The 20,159-nt window shown below is 39.1% G+C and overlaps 1 long non-coding RNA gene and 1 other non-coding gene across 2 annotated transcripts; one reads left to right on the plus strand and one right to left on the minus strand.

Moving 5' to 3' along the window:
- Positions 1-1,761: 1,761 nt before the first annotated feature.
- On the plus strand, positions 1,762-13,509 carry LOC145512202 (uncharacterized). Its single transcript, XR_014058388.1, has 4 exons — positions 1,762-1,939; positions 2,931-3,047; positions 12,578-12,667; positions 12,765-13,509. It is a non-coding gene; the product is annotated as an uncharacterized LOC145512202 (long non-coding RNA).
- Positions 12,495-12,601, minus strand: LOC145515912 (U6 spliceosomal RNA). Its single transcript, XR_014061119.1, has one exon. It is a non-coding gene; the product is annotated as a U6 spliceosomal RNA (small nuclear RNA).
- Positions 13,510-20,159: the final 6,650 nt, after the last annotated feature.

Raw genomic sequence — 20,159 nt, forward strand, 5'->3', positions numbered from 1 at the left:
ATAGCTCAACTGGAATTCCATCATCTCCACTAGCTTTGTTCACAGTGATGCTTTCTAAGGCCCACTTGACTTCACATTCCAGGGTGTCTGGCTCTAGGTGAGTGATCACACCATCATGATTATCTGGGTCATGAAGATCTTTTTTGTATGGTTCTTCTGTGTATTCTTGCCACCTCTTCTTAATATCTTCTGCTTCTGTTAGGTCCATACCATTTCTGTCCTCTATTGAGCCCATCTTTGCATGAAATATTCCCTTGGTATCTCTAATTTTCTTGAAGAGATCTCTAGTCTTTCCCATTCTATTGTTTTCCTCTATTTCTTTGCATTGATTGCTGAGGAAGGCTTTCTTATCTCCCCTTGCTATTCTTTGGAACTCTGCATTCAAATGTGTATATCTTTCCTTTTCTCCTTTGCTTTTTGCTTCCCTTCTTTTCACAGCTATTTGTAAGCCCTCCTCAGACAGCCATTTTACTGTTTTGCATTTCTTTTTCTTGGGGATGGTCTTGATTCCTGTCTCCTGTACAATGTCACGAACCTCCATTCATAGTTCATCAGGCACTCTGTCTGCCAGATCTAGGCCCTTAAATCTATTTCTCACTGGAGAGGGGAATGGCAAACCACCTCAGTATTCTTGCCTTGAAAACCCCATGAACAGTATGAAAAGGCAAAAAGACAGGACACTGAAAGATGAACTCCTCAGGTCAGTAGGTGCTCAATATGCTACTGGAGATCAGTGGAGAAATAAATCCAGAAAGAAGGAAGGGATGGAGCCAAAACAAAAACACCACCCAGTTGTGGATGGGACTGGTGATAGAGGCAAGGTTCAATGCTGTAAAGAGCAATATTGCATAGGAACCTGGAATGTTAGGTCCATGAATCAAGGCAAATTGGAAGAGGTCAAACAGGAGATGACAAGAGTGCATGTTGACATTCTAGGAACCAGCAAAATAAAATGGACTGGAATGGGTGAATTTAACTCAGATGACCATTATATCTACTACTGTGGGCAGGAATCCCTTAGAAGAAATGGAGTAGATATCGTGGTCAACAAAAGAGTCTGAAATGCAGTACTTAGATGCAACCTCAAAAACCACAGAATGCTCTCTGTTCGTTTCCAAGGCAAAGCATTCAATATCACAGTAATCCAAGTCTATGCCTCGACCAGTAACGCTGAAGAAGCTGAGGTTGAACGGTTCTATGAAGACCTACAAGACCTTCTAGAACTAACACCCCCCCAAACATGTCCTTTTCATTATAGGGGACTGGAATGCAAAAGTAGGAAGTCAAGAAACACCTGGAGTAACAGGCAAATTTGGCCTTGGAGTACAGAATGAAGCAGGGCAAAGGCTAATAGAGTTCTGCCAAGAGAATGCACTGGTCATAGCAAACACCCTCTTCCAACAACACAAAAGAAGACTCTACACATGGACATCACCAGATGGCCAACATCGAAATCAGATTGGTTATATTCTTTGCAGTTCTATACAGTCAGCAAAAACAAGACCAGGAGCTGACTTGGCTTAGATCATGAACTCCTTATTGCCAAATTCAGACTGAAATTGAAGAAAGTGGAGAAAACCACTACACCGTTCAGGTATGACCTTAATCAAATCCTTTATGACTATACAGTGGCAGTGAGAAATAGATTTAGTTCTTACAGTCTTGGAAGTTCAGGATCAAGGTACTGGCCGGTCTGGTGTCTGATGAGATCTGCTTCCTGGTTTGCAAATGGCTGACTTCTCATTGTGTCCTCACATGACAGAGAGAGAGGGGTGTGGGGGAGGGGAGCACACACACAAGCTCCAGTGTCTCTCCCTATAAGGGCACTAACGCCATCATGTTAGTCACTCACTCGTATCCAACACTTTGTGGCCCAATGGTCTGTAGCCCTCCAGGCTCCTCCATCCATGGAATTCTCCAGGCAAGAATACTGGAGCAGGTAGCAATTTCCTTCTCCAGGGGAATCTTCCCAACAGCAAGGATTGAGTCCTGGTCTCCTGCATTGCAGGCAGATTCTTTACCACTCAGCCAACAAGGAAGTCACGTACGGTTGTGAGAGTTGGACAATAAAGTAGGCTGACCACTGAAGAACTGATGCTCTTGAACTGTGGCACTGGAGAATACTCTTGAGAGACCCTTGAACAGCAAGGAGATCAAACCAGTCAATCTTACAGGAAATCAACCCTGAATATTCATTGGAAGGTCTGATGCTGAAGCTGAAGCTCCAATACTTTGGCCACCTGATGCAAAGAGCCGACTCACTGGAGAAGATCCTGATGCTGGGAAAGATTGAGGGCAGGAAGAGAAGGGCCAACAGAGGATGAGATGGTTGGATGGCATCATCGAATCAATGGACATGGGTTTGAGCAAACTCTGGGAGATAGTGAAGGACAGGGAAGCCTGGCGTGATGCAGTTCATGGGGTCGGAGAGATAGAACATGACTTAGTGACTGAGCAACAACAGTGCCATAACTCCAACTTCATGACCTACCTCCCTGATACCTATCACATTAAGGGTTAAGATTTCAACCTGTGAATCATGGGGGACAAAAACATACAATTCTCAACATTCCATGATACAAGCAGTCAGTCCATACCATGACTGTTAATCCTTTATGTAGTTTCCCTAGAATGTCATTTATCTTTCTAATTTAAGATTTAATAGATACTATATTTTATAAGATTCAAAAGTCAAAACTATTCAGAAAGGTAAAAACTATTCAGAAAGGGTGAGAAAAGTCTCATCCCCACCTCTATCCTCCAGTTTGTTCCTCCCCAACCCCTGTAGGAAACTCCTTTCCTGGTCTTCATTTTGTAAACATAAGCAAAATTGTTTCTATAGTCTTTTCACTCCTTTTCTTACATAAAACATAGCAAACTATTAAAAAAAAATGTTCTGACCTTAGTCTTTCTCTTAATTTACACTGTAGCTCTGCTGGTGATCACTCCATATCCATACATAGGGGTCTTCTTCATTCTGCCAATCGCCCAATAGTCTACTGTGTGGATGCTCCACAGTTTATGCTGAATACTTGAGTGGTTTCCAGGTATTTTATAATTATAAGCAACATTTAAGCAAGTAATGTTTTCCAGATATCTGTGAAGTATATTTATAGATTCCTAGAAATGAAACTGCTGTGTCAAAGAATTGTCACTTGTCTCTGAACTTTATGATGTCTTTCATTGTAAAGAAATTTTAAGTTTTTATGCTATTTTTTTTCTCTTTAATAATTTTGGGTTTTGTTTTGCCTTCCTTGGGAAGACCCACTCTGATCCTAAATTATAAAAGCATTCTATTTTTTCTCAAGGTGTGCATGGACACATTTAAACACACCCCTATTTTTATCATATATGGATTTCATATTTTCTGTGATGTAGGGTCCTACATCCTATGTTCTTCCATAAGGATATCCTGTAACACTTAATGCCTCATTCATGGAACTTATCACCTTCTTTCTCCTTCTTCCTAGAAAGATGAATTTGTGTCAAATATTAACTTTCTATTTAACTGTGAGTTCCTGATAGTAAACATTGTGCCTTATTCATTTTTATATGCCTGATAGCTCCTACCACAGTCTTGGCTTGTAATAGATACTTCCCTGATGAATTCAATAGCAACTATAGAATGGCAACCAGCTTTCCAATCTCAGGCATGATAAAATGAGAGAAAATAGACTTATGTTGCCATTAGAAACAGTGGAATTTGTGTTAAGATAAACTTCTAAAACTCCAGCAATATGAGACACTGGTGTAATGATAAACAAGAAGGAATTCTTGGAGGTCTCTTATAGTCTATGAAAATTCTGGGTGAAACAAGTCAGAAGTGTTAAAAAAAAAACAAGTTTTATAACATTGGTAGAAATAATTTTACAATACTGGGAGTGTGTTTCTGTGACTTCTTTAGAAATCAATAGCTTATGGGAGAAATCTCATCTGTTCAACAAGTATTAGACTGAACCAGATGAAACTGCTAATATTGAACTGTTCTTTTATCTATGAAAGCTGCAGTTTCATATGGTACCACCCAATATTTATTGAACTTTGATTGTGCCTCAGGTATTATATAAATAAAGTAAGTGACAGATGATATTTCAGGGGAAAAAACAACTATGGTCGCTGTCCTAATGGAGCTGAAAATTTAGTGAGCAAGACAGACTATAAACAAGAAAGTCAGAAAATAAAGAAGTATAAATAATGACAAATCTCTAGATTAGTATGTCTTTCTAATAGTTATTTGACACATTCAAAATATGTTGAAGTTGCTATAAACTGTAGTTTATAAGAAAGTATAGCCCTTTTTCATTATTTTATTTTATTATAACCCTTTGCTTCACTCTTAACCTTCTATATATCTTTTCTCTATACTTTCTAACCTTAAACAATTAAATTGTGCTTAGTTAATGTATGATTTTAAAGTCAGTTTTATTGAAGTACGATTTATATTGGCAATAACATTTACACCTTTTGAGTGTATCATTCCATGAATTTTTACTAATGGATATATCTGTGTAACCACCACCTTGATCAAAGTGTAGAACATTTCTCTCACCTCAGAATGCTCCCTCATGCCCTTTGTAGTCTATGGTTGAGTTGATTAGCTTAACTCTCTGTTGGCAGACTGGGCCCTTCTGGATACCTACTCTTCTTTCACAGACAGCCTAGTCTTCTAGGTGTGAGGAGAGAGGTCTGGCATTGAGAGAGGAAGTTTCAGGGACCTTGGTCATGCCCAGGAGACCTAGATTATATGAAGCACCTAAAGGGGTGTTCAGTCTGGCTGGGCTCCACCAGCCTGCATCTTTAACCCATGCCTCGCCAAACATGTCTGGAGACATTTGCTCTCAGCCGAAGAGCTCAGCCCACTGGTGTATGTCTCCCTTTCAACTCACCCAGTCTCTGCAGTTTGCCCACATATTGCTTATCTTAGTCTTCCTGAACCCGTGAGGTTCCTTTGAGGTCTTGAACATTTTAGGCTTGGAATCCATGGTCTGTGTAGGATCTGTGTATTGTGATAAATAGCTTGTCCTTCCTTTGAAGGGTCTGAAAGCTGTAGAAAGGGAAAGATGAGTCTGGCTATGAAAGTCTCTGAGGAAAGAGGTTCAGGGACTCTGGCTCTGATTCACAGGGAATTGTACTAAGTGACAAAGCTCACGATCCACACGTGGATTCAGCAGTTTGGCAGAGATGGCAATGAAACGTCAGCTGCTGCTCTGTGCCTTTGCTAAGTATAACTGGATGAAGAATAAACATTTCCAAGCAGTTGCAGCCATGTCACTAACCTTTCAAACGAAGGAACACCAGCCAGTGGCGACCTTTTCTATTCTTCCGGATTTGCAGTCACAAGCAGGCTATTTATTTCAACAATGCTTATGATAAATGAAAGTAGCAATGATGTCTGAACAATTACTAATATGTGCTGTGTTAGATAATCAATAAATTAATAACTTCTATGTAGAGTACATCATGAGAAACGCTGGGCTGGAAGAAACACAAGCTGGAATCAAGATTGCCAGAAGAAATATCAATAACCTCAGATATGCGGATGACACCACCTTTATGGCAGAAAGTGAAGAAGAACTAAAGAGCCTCTTGATGAAAGTGAAAGAGGAGAGTGAAAAAGTTGGCTTAAAGCTTAACATTCACAAAACTAAGATCATGGCATCTGGTCCCATCACTTCATAGCAAATAGATGGGGAAACAGTGGCAACAGTGTCAGGTTTTATTTTGGGGGGCTCCAAAATCACTGCTGATGGTGATTGCAACCATGAAATTAAAAGACGCTTACTCCTTAGAAGGAAAGTTATGACCAACCTAGACAACATATTTAAAAGCAGAGACATTACTTTGCCAACAAAGGTCCATCTAATCAAGGCAATGTTTTTTCCAGGAGTCATGTATGGATGTGACAGTTGGACTATAAAGAAAGCTGAGCACTGAAGAATTGATGCATTTGAATTGTGGTGTTGGAGAAGACTCTTGAGAGTCCCTTGGACTGCAAGGAGATCCAACCAGTCCATCCTAAAGGAAATCAGTCCTAAATATTCATTGGAAAGACTGATGTTGAAGCTGAAACTCCAGTACTTTGGCCACCTGATGCGAAGAGCTGACTCATTTGAAAAGACTCTGATGCTAGGAAAGATTGAAGGCAGGAGGAGAAGGGGATGACAGAGGATGAGATGGTTGAATGGCATCACCGACTCAATGAACATGAGTTTGAGTAAACTCCGGGAGTTGGTGATAGACAGGGAGGCCTGGCGTGCTACAGTCCATGGGGTCACAAAGAGTCGGACATGACTGAGCGACTGAATTGAACTGATGAATAGGTTTTTAAATCAATGTATTGGTTATATAATGCTACATCTATTAGTATTAGATGTAGTATTGGTTATCTAATACTACATATTTTCCTACAGTGAAGTAATTCCCACATACAACTAACTCTTGGAAATATCTTCAGAGCTTATTGAAAACACATATTCCCAGGAGATTCTGGCTGAGTCATCTGGGGAAGGGTCTCATAAATCTGCATTTTCATCAGACTCCCCAGTTGGTCCTGATACCACTTAGCCAGGGTTGACCCTTAAAGGGCATCACATTGGAAACAACCAGGCCTGGGTTCTGGAGTTCCAGAGTTCCATCCACCAGCCGTGTGGCCTCGGTTTTGACATGTCACCTTTTGGGCCTCAGGAGACTCACTGGGAAATGGATCACAAGCAGTTTCTGAGCAGGGCAGAAACATGGTGTGAGGTAGGCTTGGGGGAGGTTAAACTGGTTGAGTTGAGGCTTGAGACATGCGAGTTAAGAGATAGCTGCCACAGTGCAGGCAGAGCTGTGACGAGAGATGATGGGAGGAAAGGCAAAGGGGGTCTGAGAGGAGGGCTGGTGCAGAGCAGGAGTCAGAGGACTCGGTGACTGCCACAGAGGGTGAGGAAGAGGAAGGGGAAAAGGGCCCAGGATTTCACACCTGGGTGCCTAGGTCAATGGGAATTTCCTTTATAGAAATAACGGAGTCAGGAAGAAGAGATGGATAAAACACCCCACAGCACCTCTGGGGGATGCTGGCCATGCACTGAGTTCTGTTCTGGGATGTGCCCCCATCTGCTTAGAGGATCTGTGACTGTGCTGCCAGAGAGACAGACAGCAGCTCGTCATCACAGACTCCTTCCACCACCTTGGGCAAATCCTCTCACCTCCTGGAAGTTAGTTGCCTCATTTGTAAATTAAAGAGGAAGGACTAGAAGCCAGGGATTCTTGCAGGATCTATGATACATGATAGGCAAGATTTTCATGAATGGGGCTATCTAAATTTTCTATGGAGAAGGCCTCGAGCTTTCATTAAATTCTCAAAGGAGTGAGTGGCCCAAGAGGAGTTCATAACTACAGGTAACAGACAACTTCTTTCAAAAAAACTTTCTATATGGAAAATTTCAAATTCATAAAGGAGGATAAATGAGAGAGTTATGCCCTTAATACTCACTTGACTTTAATAATTGAAATGATCTCTTAAGTCCTTTTTAGTGTTAGTATTTCATTGTATGGAGGTATCATACTTAAAGTTTGACTTTTCTTTCATGTATTGCCTCTAAGTAGGTTTGCCTCAAAAAAGTCACTGTTCCCTGTCAGAATGGTTAACATCAAAAAACAAAAAGCAAACAAACAAACACACACATAAATATCAAATGTTGATGAAGATGTGGAGAAAAGAGAACCCTTACACATTGTTGGTAGGAATGTAAATTGGTATAACCATTGTGGAAACAATATGAGGATTTCTCAAAAAAACTAAAACTAGGACTAACATATGACACAGCAATTTACTCCTGGGTATATCTGAAAAAAACACCACTAATTCAAAAAGATACCTGTACCCCAATGTTCATAGTAGCATTATTTACAAGATGCAAGTTATGGAAGCAACCTAAGTGTCTGTCAATAGATGAATGGATAAAGAAGATGTGATTACATATATATATATATCTCACATTTTTTTATCCATATATCTGAATATATGTGTATGTGTATATATATATATATATGTATACATATATATATATATATGTATACGTATATATATATATTACTCAGCCATACCAGACATGGAACAATGGACTGGCTCAAATTCGGAAAGGAGTATGTCAAGGCTGTATATTGTCACCCCACTTATTTAACTTCTATGCAGAATATATCATGCGAAAAGCCAGGGTGGATGAATGACAAATAGGAATCAAGATTGCCAGGGGAAATATCAATAACTTCACATATGCAGATGACACCACCCTAGAGGCAGAAAGCAAAGAGGAATGAAAGAGCCTCTTGATGAAGGTGAAAGAGGAGAGTGAAAAAGCTGGCTTAAAATTCAACATTCAAAAAATTAAGATCGTGGTATCTGATCCCATTACCTCATGGCAAATAGGGAGAAAAAAATGGAAATGGTGACAGACTTTATTTCTTTGGACTCCAAAATCACTGTGGACAGTGACTGCAGCTATAAAATTAAAAGATGCTTGCTCCTTGGAGGAAAAGCTATGACAAACCTAGACAGTGTATTAAAAAGCAGAGACATTACTTTGCCAACAAAGGTCCATATGGTCAAAGCTATGGTTTTTCCAGTAGTCATGAATGGATGCGAGAGTTGGACCATAAAGAATGCTGAGCACCAAAGAATTGATGCTTTCATACTGTGGTGCTGGAGAAGACCCTTGAGAGTCCCTTGGACTGCAAGGAGATCAAACCTGTCAATCCTAAAGGCAATCAACCCTGAATATTCATTGGAAGGACTAATGCTGAAAGTGAAGCTCCAATACTTTGGCCATCTGATGCGAAGAACTGACTCATTGGAAAAGACCCTGATGCTGGGAAAGATTGAAAGCAAAAAAAGAAGAGGGCGACAGAGGATGAGATGGTTCGAAGGCATCACCGACTCAAGGGACATGAAGTTGAGCAAACTCCAGGAGACAGTGAAGGACAGGGAAGGCTGGCGTGTTGCAGTTCATGGGGTCACAGAGTTGGACACAACTTAGCAACTGAACAACAGCAACAAAGGATCAAGTCTTCAGAGGGTTAAGGTCTTTAAGTTCCTGCTTCTCTCTCTTTTTTCCCCTCAAAGAGAAGACTTTGTTATTTCTGCCATAATGAGTACAATATATTACTTAAACATACTTTGTATCCATGGAGATGAAGGCAAACCAGACAGTTACAGTTTTAAAGCAAAGAAACAACAAAATACTCATCTGCTTTCACTTTTTAGACTATAAGCATCTAATTCTATTATATAAAATATCCATATATTTCTTCATCTGTATTTATCAATCTTCAAACCCTTGTGAAAGTGAAAGTTGCTCAGTCGTGTCTGACTCTTTGCCATGGAATTCTCCAGGCCAGAATACTGGAGTGGGTAATTTCACATATTACAGATGGAAAAACTCCATGCAACAGATTCCCAAAATGCAGATATTTGGATGGAAGGGTCATTCACAGCTAAGGTATGTCACTAGGAAATTTCAGAAATCACTTCTTGCCCTTTTCTTCAACCTCAAAACTTATTTTATTAAAAGTAGGGATGCATTTGCCAGCCCCTGTTTCTCCATCTTCACAATCAAATCTTGCTTTTGGCTATTGTCTCCTGTAAGGTTTCTGATGGCATGTACCACCCATTGGGTCAGAAAGAGTGACTGTCATTGACGCTGCAGCTGTTCAGGATCAAGAAACTGCTGTCCAGCTATTTACCTTGTCCTGGTGATCTTTGTTCTTACAGCATAGTTTTCCAATCAGACAAATGAAATGAGACATAAACCCTTCAGTCAGTCACCTTTGGCTCTTCTGCAACCAGAGGTACTGACGATATTTGTGGTGTTTTTTAAGCTACATGAATCAGTCGTAAAAGACTTGATTGCAGGTTTTTAATAAAAGGATATAACTCAGAAATGGTCAGATGGAGGAGATGTACAGGACAAAGTATGGGAAAAGAGCATGGAGCTTCCATGCCCCTCCAAGCTCGCCAGTCTGGAAGCTTTCTGCTTCTCTTTCAAGAAGCCAAAGTGGGTACTTCCCTGGTAGTCCAGTGGTTAAGACTCTGCCCACTCAATGCAGGGGGCCCAGGTTCCGTCCCTGGTCAGGGAGCTAGGGATGCCACAACTAAGACCTAGCACAGTCAAATAAATTTAAAGAAAAGAAGAAGCCAAAGTGATAGCTACTTAGAAAAATACAAGACTGACTGTCATTAGCAGGCTTGTAGTTAAAGAAAGTGATGAATCTGATAGAAGTTGTAAGGAACACTTACAGTAAATATCATTAATGTGTAAGTCTCTTTTTTGTGATTTCCTGCTTTAACTGACTTTTTCGATTACCAAACAAACCACCAATTTTAAGAGCTGGCAAAGAGGTTTGCAGAAAATGTTATCTCCCCCTCACTGTTCAGTCTTCCCTTTTTAGCTGTGCTCTAGCCACCTCTCCACCCCAAATAAAAATATTTCTCTTATTCCCTTAAAGTTCAGCATAACCATGTGAATAAAGTCTGGTGAAAAGACAGACATATGTTGAAATATCTTTTGGCAACTGCTGGGAATGTTCTTTAAGCAAAAGCTATAATGTGCTCTTTGCTACTCTCATCTTTGTCTGCCTTCCATCCTGCTACCTGGAATGCAGATGTGATGGCTGGAGCTCTAGCCACCAACTTGAGTTATAAGGAAAATGTAGCGGAATCCTGGTCCTCTGAGGACTTTATGTACCCCAGTTGTCAGAATAACATGGAAATTTCATATCTGCCTTCATTAAACTGCTATTGTTTTAGCTTTCTGTGATTCACAGTCAAGCTTCATTATAAATGACAAAGAGAGTTTGGGTCTTATTATTTCTTCTGAACTGAATTACAACTTGACCTGAATATTCTGGCAACCAATATTTATGTAGACATTATTACAACACTTAGGGGCTTAATAGAAGCAATACTGGAACTAGGAAGAAAACCCTCCTCAGGTCTTTTGAACTCAAAGATTCCACAGTGCTACAATTTACTTGTTTTTTTTAAATCATAAAGTGTATTCTTTGCCCTGAGATAATCCTATTAAAATCAGCTATTCAGCTTAGTGGTCATAGTAAATATTTCTGCCTGCAAAATTTCCTCAGGCCATATTGATTTATTTTCCCTTGTCTGACTTGGAAATGGCTGCAGTTTTAGAGCCAGGACCAGTGTGTTAACACATATTGATGACAGAAGTACCATGTTCCCTCAGTTCTGAGATGCTGTCAACAGAAGATGCATCACTGGCTTCATAACAGCTTTTGAGAAAAATGTATTAAATGAGTTCTTTTTTCCTTAGTAAATGTTAATAGCTATATATATATTATATATATATACATATATATATAATGTGTATATACATAATATATATATTCATTGCTTTTTTTCATCTTTTCCACATCTAATCTGAAGATTCTTTTGAATTACTTTTTATTCACAGTATACTGACTCTGCTTTATCAAACAAGTTCTTGTGTTTTGAGGTCATTTGCATCTGTGTTACTAATACTGTGAATGGTTAATACTACCTGCTCCTATATAATTGTCTTAGATAAAGTTTTTTTCATCCTTTTCTCTATTTTTTCCCAACAGAATTAATCTTTAGGCCTGATTAGTGTTTTGAAAGTTAATGAAATTCCAGAATCCAGCTTTAAAATGCAACTCCTCATTATGGACAAAAAGTTTCAGAAAAAAATGGAGCTGTGTCTTCCCCTGAGCTTCAGAGGAAGAAGGTTGATAGGGTCACATTTTGTCTGTAGACAGCTTTGGGTAGTCTGGCTAACACAATGGCAGCTTACAAGTCACTTCCTAGAATGGTCACTGTTGGCATCCTGCCCAGAAACGCTTGGATACTTTTTACTAGCTCTGTTTAATCACTTTCTTTTTCCCCAAATTCCCTAGGGCACCAACAGAATATTTTACATATAATATTTTACTTAAAAAATGTTATTGAGTAAAGGGGGAATGTAGATAAATAGATAGACAAATATATTTGTAGAATTAAAATTAATTGTGTTGAATAATTCATTAACTGATAGGGGATAAAACTTGTTAATTATTATCCATTTGCCAGAATAGGTTTCAGAATAACAGAGATTTCGCTCAGGGAATGAAACTGAGGCAGGAACATTTATTCTCTTCTCCTGTGGTTTAGTGACTATTTTTAGTGTTGTATTTAGATTCCTTTTTCTTTTGTGTGTGTATATTTATTACAGATTTTTAGGTTACGATTACCATGAGGTTTTTTGTATAGCAGTCTCTCTGTCTCTCTCTCTATATATATACACACACACATACACACACACATACATGTGATTGTTTTTAAGTTGCTGAACTCCTAATTTCAAAAGCATTTAAAATACTCTGATTTTAATTTCAAAAGCATTTAAAATACTCTGATTTGTACTCTCTTCCCCTCATGATTACTACTTTTGATACCATATTTTAACATCTAAATGTTTTGTGTATCCCTTAACTGAAAAAATTCAGAGGACTTCACGAATTTGTATGTCATCCTTGTCCAGAGGCCATGCTAATTTTCTCTGTATCCTTCCAATTTTAGCATATGTGCTGCGGAAGTAAGCATGAAGACAGGAACATTTAAGGAGAAATTTCCAAGACCGGGCATGATAACCAGAGAGGCTTGCCCTGGGTGAGTGAACATAGAGGAAGAAGGAAGATCTGCTTACTTGGGGACTAGTACAAAAGGAACACAAAGGACGCATTTATTTGGTCTTTGTTTCCCTTAGGTAGACCCATCAAATATCACAGTTCTGTGTGCAAGGCAGACTGAGCCACGAGAGGACAACGCAAAGCACCAACGTCTGGTGACCCAATCTGGCAGGGTCAGAAAACGGCCAAGACACCACCAGTGAGGCTGTTTTAGGCCCCTGGACTGAAAAGAGCCTCTGAGGGTGGAGGGGCCGTGAATCATCCGGCTGCACGGCTTCCTGTCTGCCCTCCTCCCAGCTCATTGATTGGGCTGAGTGCTCAGCCGGCTTTTCCTGCTGAGAAAACTGCCTAAGTGCTGCTCTCTGCTCTCCTGCTCTTTCCGACACACACGCACAGACCCACTCCTAGCAGGAGATGAGCTCCAAGAGTCGCAGCCGTCATCTAATCTATTGATTGCCCTTTTCCGGTGGCCTTTTCTGAGAAGATGCATTTACTGGGATGGCAACGTGTGGAACTGATGTTGGAAGAAACAGAAGTTGAAAAGAGGTACCAGCACAGACTGAGGTGACTGCTGTGAGAGCCAGCGTCTCGTGGGTGGCCTGCACAGCTTCCCTGGGCCTCCCTGCCCAGGAGGGCCCATGGGTGACACGCCCTTTGAGGGGGTTTGAATGGTACCCAATGTGTACATGCTCACTGCCTCAGCTCGGGCCCTGTGAGTGACAAGACACAGGAGAGGGAAAGAGGTGGGCCAGGGGGATTTGGCTCACTCACAGCTCTCACCAGCATCCTCCAGAGTTGCCCAGAATAAATATTAGATCTATATAACTGTCTCTGGCTATGGAAATGCAGTTTCAAAATAAGTCCCTGACAACTCTTCCAACCATAAAGCTGCCCCAAACCCCTTCTGGGAAGAAATTCTAAACTGAGGGACAACTTGGCACAGAACAGTTCCCTAAGAGAAGTTCTCCAAATTAGAATAGACATCACCCTATCTCCCAGTAGCTGCTTCCTTTTGTAATCCAGGCCTGTGGAAGGTTGCACTTCTGTTTTTGTGTTCTTTTAAGTCGAACAGGGCCATGTGACTAGTTGTGATGGCGCACACCATTTCCAGGCTGAGACAGTGACTCGCCCGTGTGTGATTCTCCAGGCTTTTTCTTGCCCTACTGAGGCAATCGTGGAGTAGGCTCTAAGTTGAGATGGAAGGTCCAAAAGATAGAAGCAGCCTGGACAATTCAGTCCCCGTGCAGAGGACAACTATCCTAGAGAAATGCCTTGGCCCATAAAGGGGTTGGCATGAGAGAGAAATAAACTTTTGTTGTATAAAGCCTTTGAGATTTGGGGCTTATCTGTCATTATAGCATAATTTAGCCAATCTTTACTAATTAATATAAGAAGTATTATTCAATGGAGTGCCTATTTCCCCCCCCATATATGCTATATTTTATTTGACTTTTTTTTTCTTTAATTGGAGGATAATTGCTTTACAATGTGTTGGCTTCTGTTATACATCAACATGAATCAGCCTATTAATTCTCCTCTGATGCCATATTTCCTTCCTTCAGCTGAGTACTATCCTCTGAACCAGACCTCTCTCTTCCAATCCTCTCCCAAGCCAAATACCCTTTCCAGGCCTTTCTTCCACAGAACCTGCTCAATTACGGAGTTCATGCTTAACCACTCAAATCTTAGGGTGTGCTACAGACTCAAGAATCTTTCTCAGCCAGACTGGCCAAAGCAGGAAATTCTTTTGAAAACTTATCCATTTGTTTCATGAACCAAAAAAATGTCAAGCCCCATAGGGAATTAGTTTGAGTATCCAGGGAAGAGAGACTATTTGACTGTCTTCACATTGGAAGGACTGATGTTGAAGCTGAAACTCCAATACTTTGGCCACCTCATGCGAAGGGTTGACTCATTGGAGAAGACCCTAATGCTGGGTAGGATTGGGGGCAAGAGGAGAAGGGGACGACAGAGGATGAGATGGTTGGATGGCATCACTGACTCGATGGACATGGGTTTGGATAGACTCCGGGAGTTGGTGATGGACAGGGAGGCCTGGCGTGCTGCAATTCATGGGGTCGCAAAGAGTCGGACACGACTAAGCGACTGAACTGAACTGAACTCAATAAGTATCTTTACCTGACTCAATTGTGAAGCAGATCAAGTATGTCTTCACTAGGTAAAGATAAGACTACTCTCCCTTTTTCCTGACACCTATAAGTCAATCTTAGGACTTAAAATGTTGCTGTAAAAATAATTGCTTTTCTATGTCTATGAAGTTAACACTTAAGTGCCCAGAGGCTCTGCCAATGACCAAATTTTTTTTTTTAAATCAGCTATAGAAAGGCTGGAAAGCAGCCAATTGTCAGGAAAGTCTGTGGGTTATGTGCAGGGCAGTCACGCTTTCTGCAGAAGACACTGGTAGTTGCCTCAGTGCTAGAACCTGCTAGTTATCTATCCAACATCCAATATTTCTTTCTCTTTCCTTCTCCAGTTCTTTCAGGATAGCAATACGTCTACTGATAAATCATACCTAGCTTAAGCCAGTCATGACAATGCTGTTTCCTGCTTTCTCAGATTCACAGATAAGGATGACCTCATTAAGGCCAATGAGATATAAGGGTAAGTTTGCTAGGGAACTTCTGGGAAAATACTTGCATTTGTAATGAAATGAACAGGCATGGCTGGCACTAAATCCTGCCTTAAATGTAAAGATAGTGCTTAGTGATACAGTAGTCATTTTGTAATCATTAGGGACGAAACAAGAGGGAGACGTTTCAAGAAAAGGATTGAGATGCTAGCTAGCTCTCCCCTCAAAACCTCTACTTCTGGCTAAGATGGAGTAACAGAGATCAGGTTTACCCTTCTACCTGAAATGGACATAAAAGAGGACAAAATATATGAAGTGACATATTTCAAGGCAATGAAAAACAGTGATATATAAGAAGCTGAGAGGAAAATATAGGAGCTCTATGATTGTTCCAGATTTCTGCCTTGATAAGGGTTTCAGGTTGTGGGACAGGAAGGAGGGACCCAGGCAGAGCCTAGCGGCCTTCCTGAGTTGAAAAGATAGAGGAAGAATCTGAGGCGACAATGGCAGCTAGGTTTGCAGGATGAGGTACCAGAGAAGAGGGAGCTACCGAGAGAGAAATCCAGCAATCTGCAGAGAGTTTTCCTTGAGTTTCAGCCAAATATTGATCAACATAGCATGTAAGAAAATTATGTAAGGCTAGGGAAAAAAACCAAGTGGATTATGGTATGTTGCCTGACCACATGGAATCAAATTAGAAATTAATAACAGAAAGATCTCTGAAAAATCCCTAAATATTTAGAAATTAAACACTTCTCGAAATAACTGTAATAAAGGAAATAAAAAGGGAAATTAGAAATTAGTTGGAACTAGAAAAAGAAAACAATATATCAAGTTTGATGGGATGCCACTAAAACAGTACTTGGGGGAAAGTTATAGCACTATTTTAGCAAGAAAGATTTTTAAATACTTTCAAATTAGTGATCTAAGCTTCTATCTTGAAAAAAACTAGAAAAGAGCCAGTGAGACCCAAGATAAACAGAAGAAAGGAAATAATAAACTTTAGCGCAGAAATCAGTGACATGGAAAACAGAGGAAAAAAAAAAGATTGAAGAAATCAAAAGCTAGTCCTCTAGGAAGATTAATATATATAATTGACAGACCTTATTAGTAATAAAAGAAAGACAAAAATTAGCAATGTCAGGAATAGTAAAAGTAATATTGCCAAGATTCTACAAATCTTAAAAAGGTAACAGTGGAGTATTATGAATAAGTTTATGTCAATAAGTGATAGATGAAAGGGAAAATTCCTTTGAAAGACCCACAAAAAACACACATAAAAAGAAATAGATAATCTGAATACTCTCTATTGAAGAAATTGAATTTATAGTTAAACTTGGTCCACATGATTTTGCTCATAAACTCTACCAAACACTTAAGGAATATTAATCCTAGAGAACTCTATTATAACTCTAAGACAACTGACTCCACAGAAAATCTACCCCCAAAACTGAAGATGAGGAAAATGTTTCCTAATTCAGTTTATATGGCCACATAACCCTGAGATTAAAACCAGATGAGATTAAAAACATTCCAAGAAACCTACAGCGCAATATACCCCTTGAATACATATGCAAAAATTATAAACAGACATTAGAAATGCAAGATTGGTTTAACATTTGAAAAATCTATCAATGTAATTCACCAGATAAACAGACTAAAAACCAAACAACTTTATATGATCATCTCAATAAATGAAGAAAACATTTTTAAAGAACTCAGCATCCATTCCTTATATAAATTCTCTGCAAACTAGGAATAAAAGGAATTTTCCTTAACCTGATAAAAGACATTTACAAAAATGTACAGCTAACATCATACTTGATGGAAGACTGACTAGTGTCTTCCTAAGATCAGAAACAGGACAAAGATGACCACTCTCAACACTTCTATTCAACATTGCCATTGAGGGGAGTGCAATCAGGCAAAAATAAACAAATAAAATGGAAAAGAAATAAAAAACATTCAGATTGGAAAGAAAGAAATAAAACTATTTATGTACACACACATAAAACTGTGTAATCTATAAGAAAGCTACTAAAATAAAAAGGTGAGTTTGGCAAGGTTGCAAGATACATGCATAATCTATAAAAATCAATTTTATTTATATATACTAGCAATGGACAATCAAATACTGAGAATGTAAAAAACAATACCAATTACTATAGTACAAAATATTTAAAATATTTAAAGATAAATCTAACGGAAGTGTTTAACATCTGTATACTATAAAAATTATTAAAAGAAAATTTATAAGTTACAAATAAATGGACAGATCAATTGTGTTTATGGATCTGAAAACTCAGTTATTAATACAATGCCATTCCTTCACAAACTGTAGATTTGATGAATCTCAACCAAAATCATAGGGAGCTTTTTTGTAGAAATTGACAAACTGATTCTAAAATTCATATTGTAGTGCAAAAGACCAAAACTAGAAAACCATCTTTGAAAAAATTTGTTGAAATTAAATTATCCGCTTTCAAGATGTTACAAAGCTACCATAATCAAGACAGGATGATAATGACACAGTTGGATAAATAGACGAATGAAACTTAATGGAGAGACCAAAAATAAGTCCATACCTATATCAATAACTTATTTTTCACAAAATTGCAAAAGCAGTTCAGTATAGAAGGATAACGCCAGAATAACTAAATATCCATATGCAAAAAGAAAAACAAAGTGGAGTCTGAGCCGTGTGTGTGTGTGTGTGTGTTTGTGTGTGTGTTTGTGTGTGTGTGTGTGTGTGTGGGCTCAGTCATGTCTGACTCTTCACAACCCTTTGGGTTATAGCCCACCAGTTTCCACTGTCTATGAGATTTTTTTTTAGGCAAGATTACTGGAGTGGATTTCCACTTTCTCCTCCAGGGGATCTTCCTAACCCAGGGATCGAACCCTCGTCTTTTGTGTCTCCAGCACCGCAAGCGGATTCTTTACCGCTGAGCCCTACCTCATACTATAACACAATTAACTCAAAATAGATCATAGACTTAAATGTAAAACCTAAAACTACATAAAAAAAAACCTAGAAGAAAGTATAGAAACTCGTGGTGACTTTGGGTTACACAAGGTTTCTAGATACTACAGTAAAAGCATAATTCATAAAAGAAATAATTTATAAATTGAATCTTATGAAAATAAAAAATGTCTGAGGACTTCCCCTTGGTCCAGTGGCAGGGGGCCAAGGTTCATTCCCTGATCAGGGAACTAGATCCCAAATGCCACAAGTAAGACTTTGCATGCCGCAACAAAGATCCTATAAGATCCAGAGTGCCGTAACTAAGAACTGGCACAGCCAGAATGAATAAATAAATGAATATTTTTTAAAATAAAAAATGTCTGCTTTTTGAACAACAAAAAGAGAATGAACAGGTAAGCCAAAAACTGGGAGAAAACATTTGCAAATAACATATCTGATAAAAGATTTGTTTCCAGAACACACAAAGAACTTTTAAAACTTGATAAAAAGGAAACAAATATCCAATCAAGAATGGGCAACATTTTGGACAGATGCTTCACTAAGAAAACACAAGGAAACAAACACAGAAAGAGAACAATGTTAGGAAAATACAAATTGAAACCACAATGTGATACCACTGTAAACCCATTAGAATGGTGAAGATTTTTTAAAAAATGATCATACCAAGTGTTGGCTGAAGGATGAAGAATGGGAACTCTCATACTGTACTGGTGAGAAGTTAAAATGATGAAACCATGTTGGAAACAGTTTGGCAACTTCCTTAAAAAAAAAAAAAGCAGTTATTTACCACATGATCCTGACATTCTATTTCTAGGTATTTATCCAAGAGAAAAAGAAATAAATGTCTACAGGGAGATTTTTACACAAAGATTCATAAAAACTTTATTTGTAATAGTAAAAAACTGACAATATACCAAATACGCTTCAATAAGTGAATGGATAAGCAATCTGTGATACAGCCATACAATGGAACACTACCCAGAAATAAAAAGAATCAACTATTGACATGATGCTACAACATGAATGGACCTTAAAATAATTATGCTGAGTGAAAGAAGTCAGAGGAAAGGAGTTCATACTGTTGATTCTATTTATATAAAATTCAAGAAAATGCAAACTAATCTATAGTGACAGAAAGCAGATTAATGGTTGCGTGAGGAGTGTGGGGACACAGAACAACAGGCTGGTTCAAAATTGGGAAAGGAGTACATCAAGGCTGTATATTATCACCCTGCTTATTTAACTTATATGCAGAGTGCATCATGCAAAATGCCGGGCTGAATGAAGCACAAGCTGGAATCAAGATTGCCGGGAGAAATATCAATAACCTCAGATATGCAGATGGCATCACCCTTGTGGCAGAAAACAAAGAATTAAAGAGCCTCTTGATGAAGGTGAAAGAAGAGAGTGAAAAGGCTGGTTTAAAACTCAACATTCAAAAACATTAGATCATGGCATCTGGTCCCATCACTTCATGGCAAATCCATGGGGAAACAATGGAAACAGCGAGAGACTTTATTTTGGGGAGGGGGTCCAAAATCACTGCACACGGCGACTGCAGCCATGAAATTAAAAGGCGCTTGCTCCTTGGAAGAAAAGCATGACCAACTTACACAGCATATTAAAAAGCAGAGACATTACTTTGCCAACAAAGGTCTGTCTAGTCAAAGTTATGGTTTTTTCAGTAGTCATGTACAGATGTGAGAGCTGCACAATAAAAAAAAAAAGCCTGAGTGCCGCAGAATTCATGCTTTTGAACTGTGGTGCTGGAGAAGACTTTTGGCAGTCCCCTGGATAGCAAGGAGATCAAACCAGTCCATCCTAAAGGAAATCAACCCTGATAATTCATTGGAAAGACTGATGCTGAAGCTGCTGCTGCTGCTGCTAAGTCGCTTCAGT

The sequence above is a fragment of the Giraffa tippelskirchi genome, chromosome 7, assembly GCF_054371585.1.
Source record: "Giraffa tippelskirchi isolate mGirTip1 chromosome 7, T2T-mGirTip1v1.2.pri, whole genome shotgun sequence".
Taxonomy (NCBI): domain Eukaryota; kingdom Metazoa; phylum Chordata; class Mammalia; order Artiodactyla; family Giraffidae; genus Giraffa; species Giraffa tippelskirchi.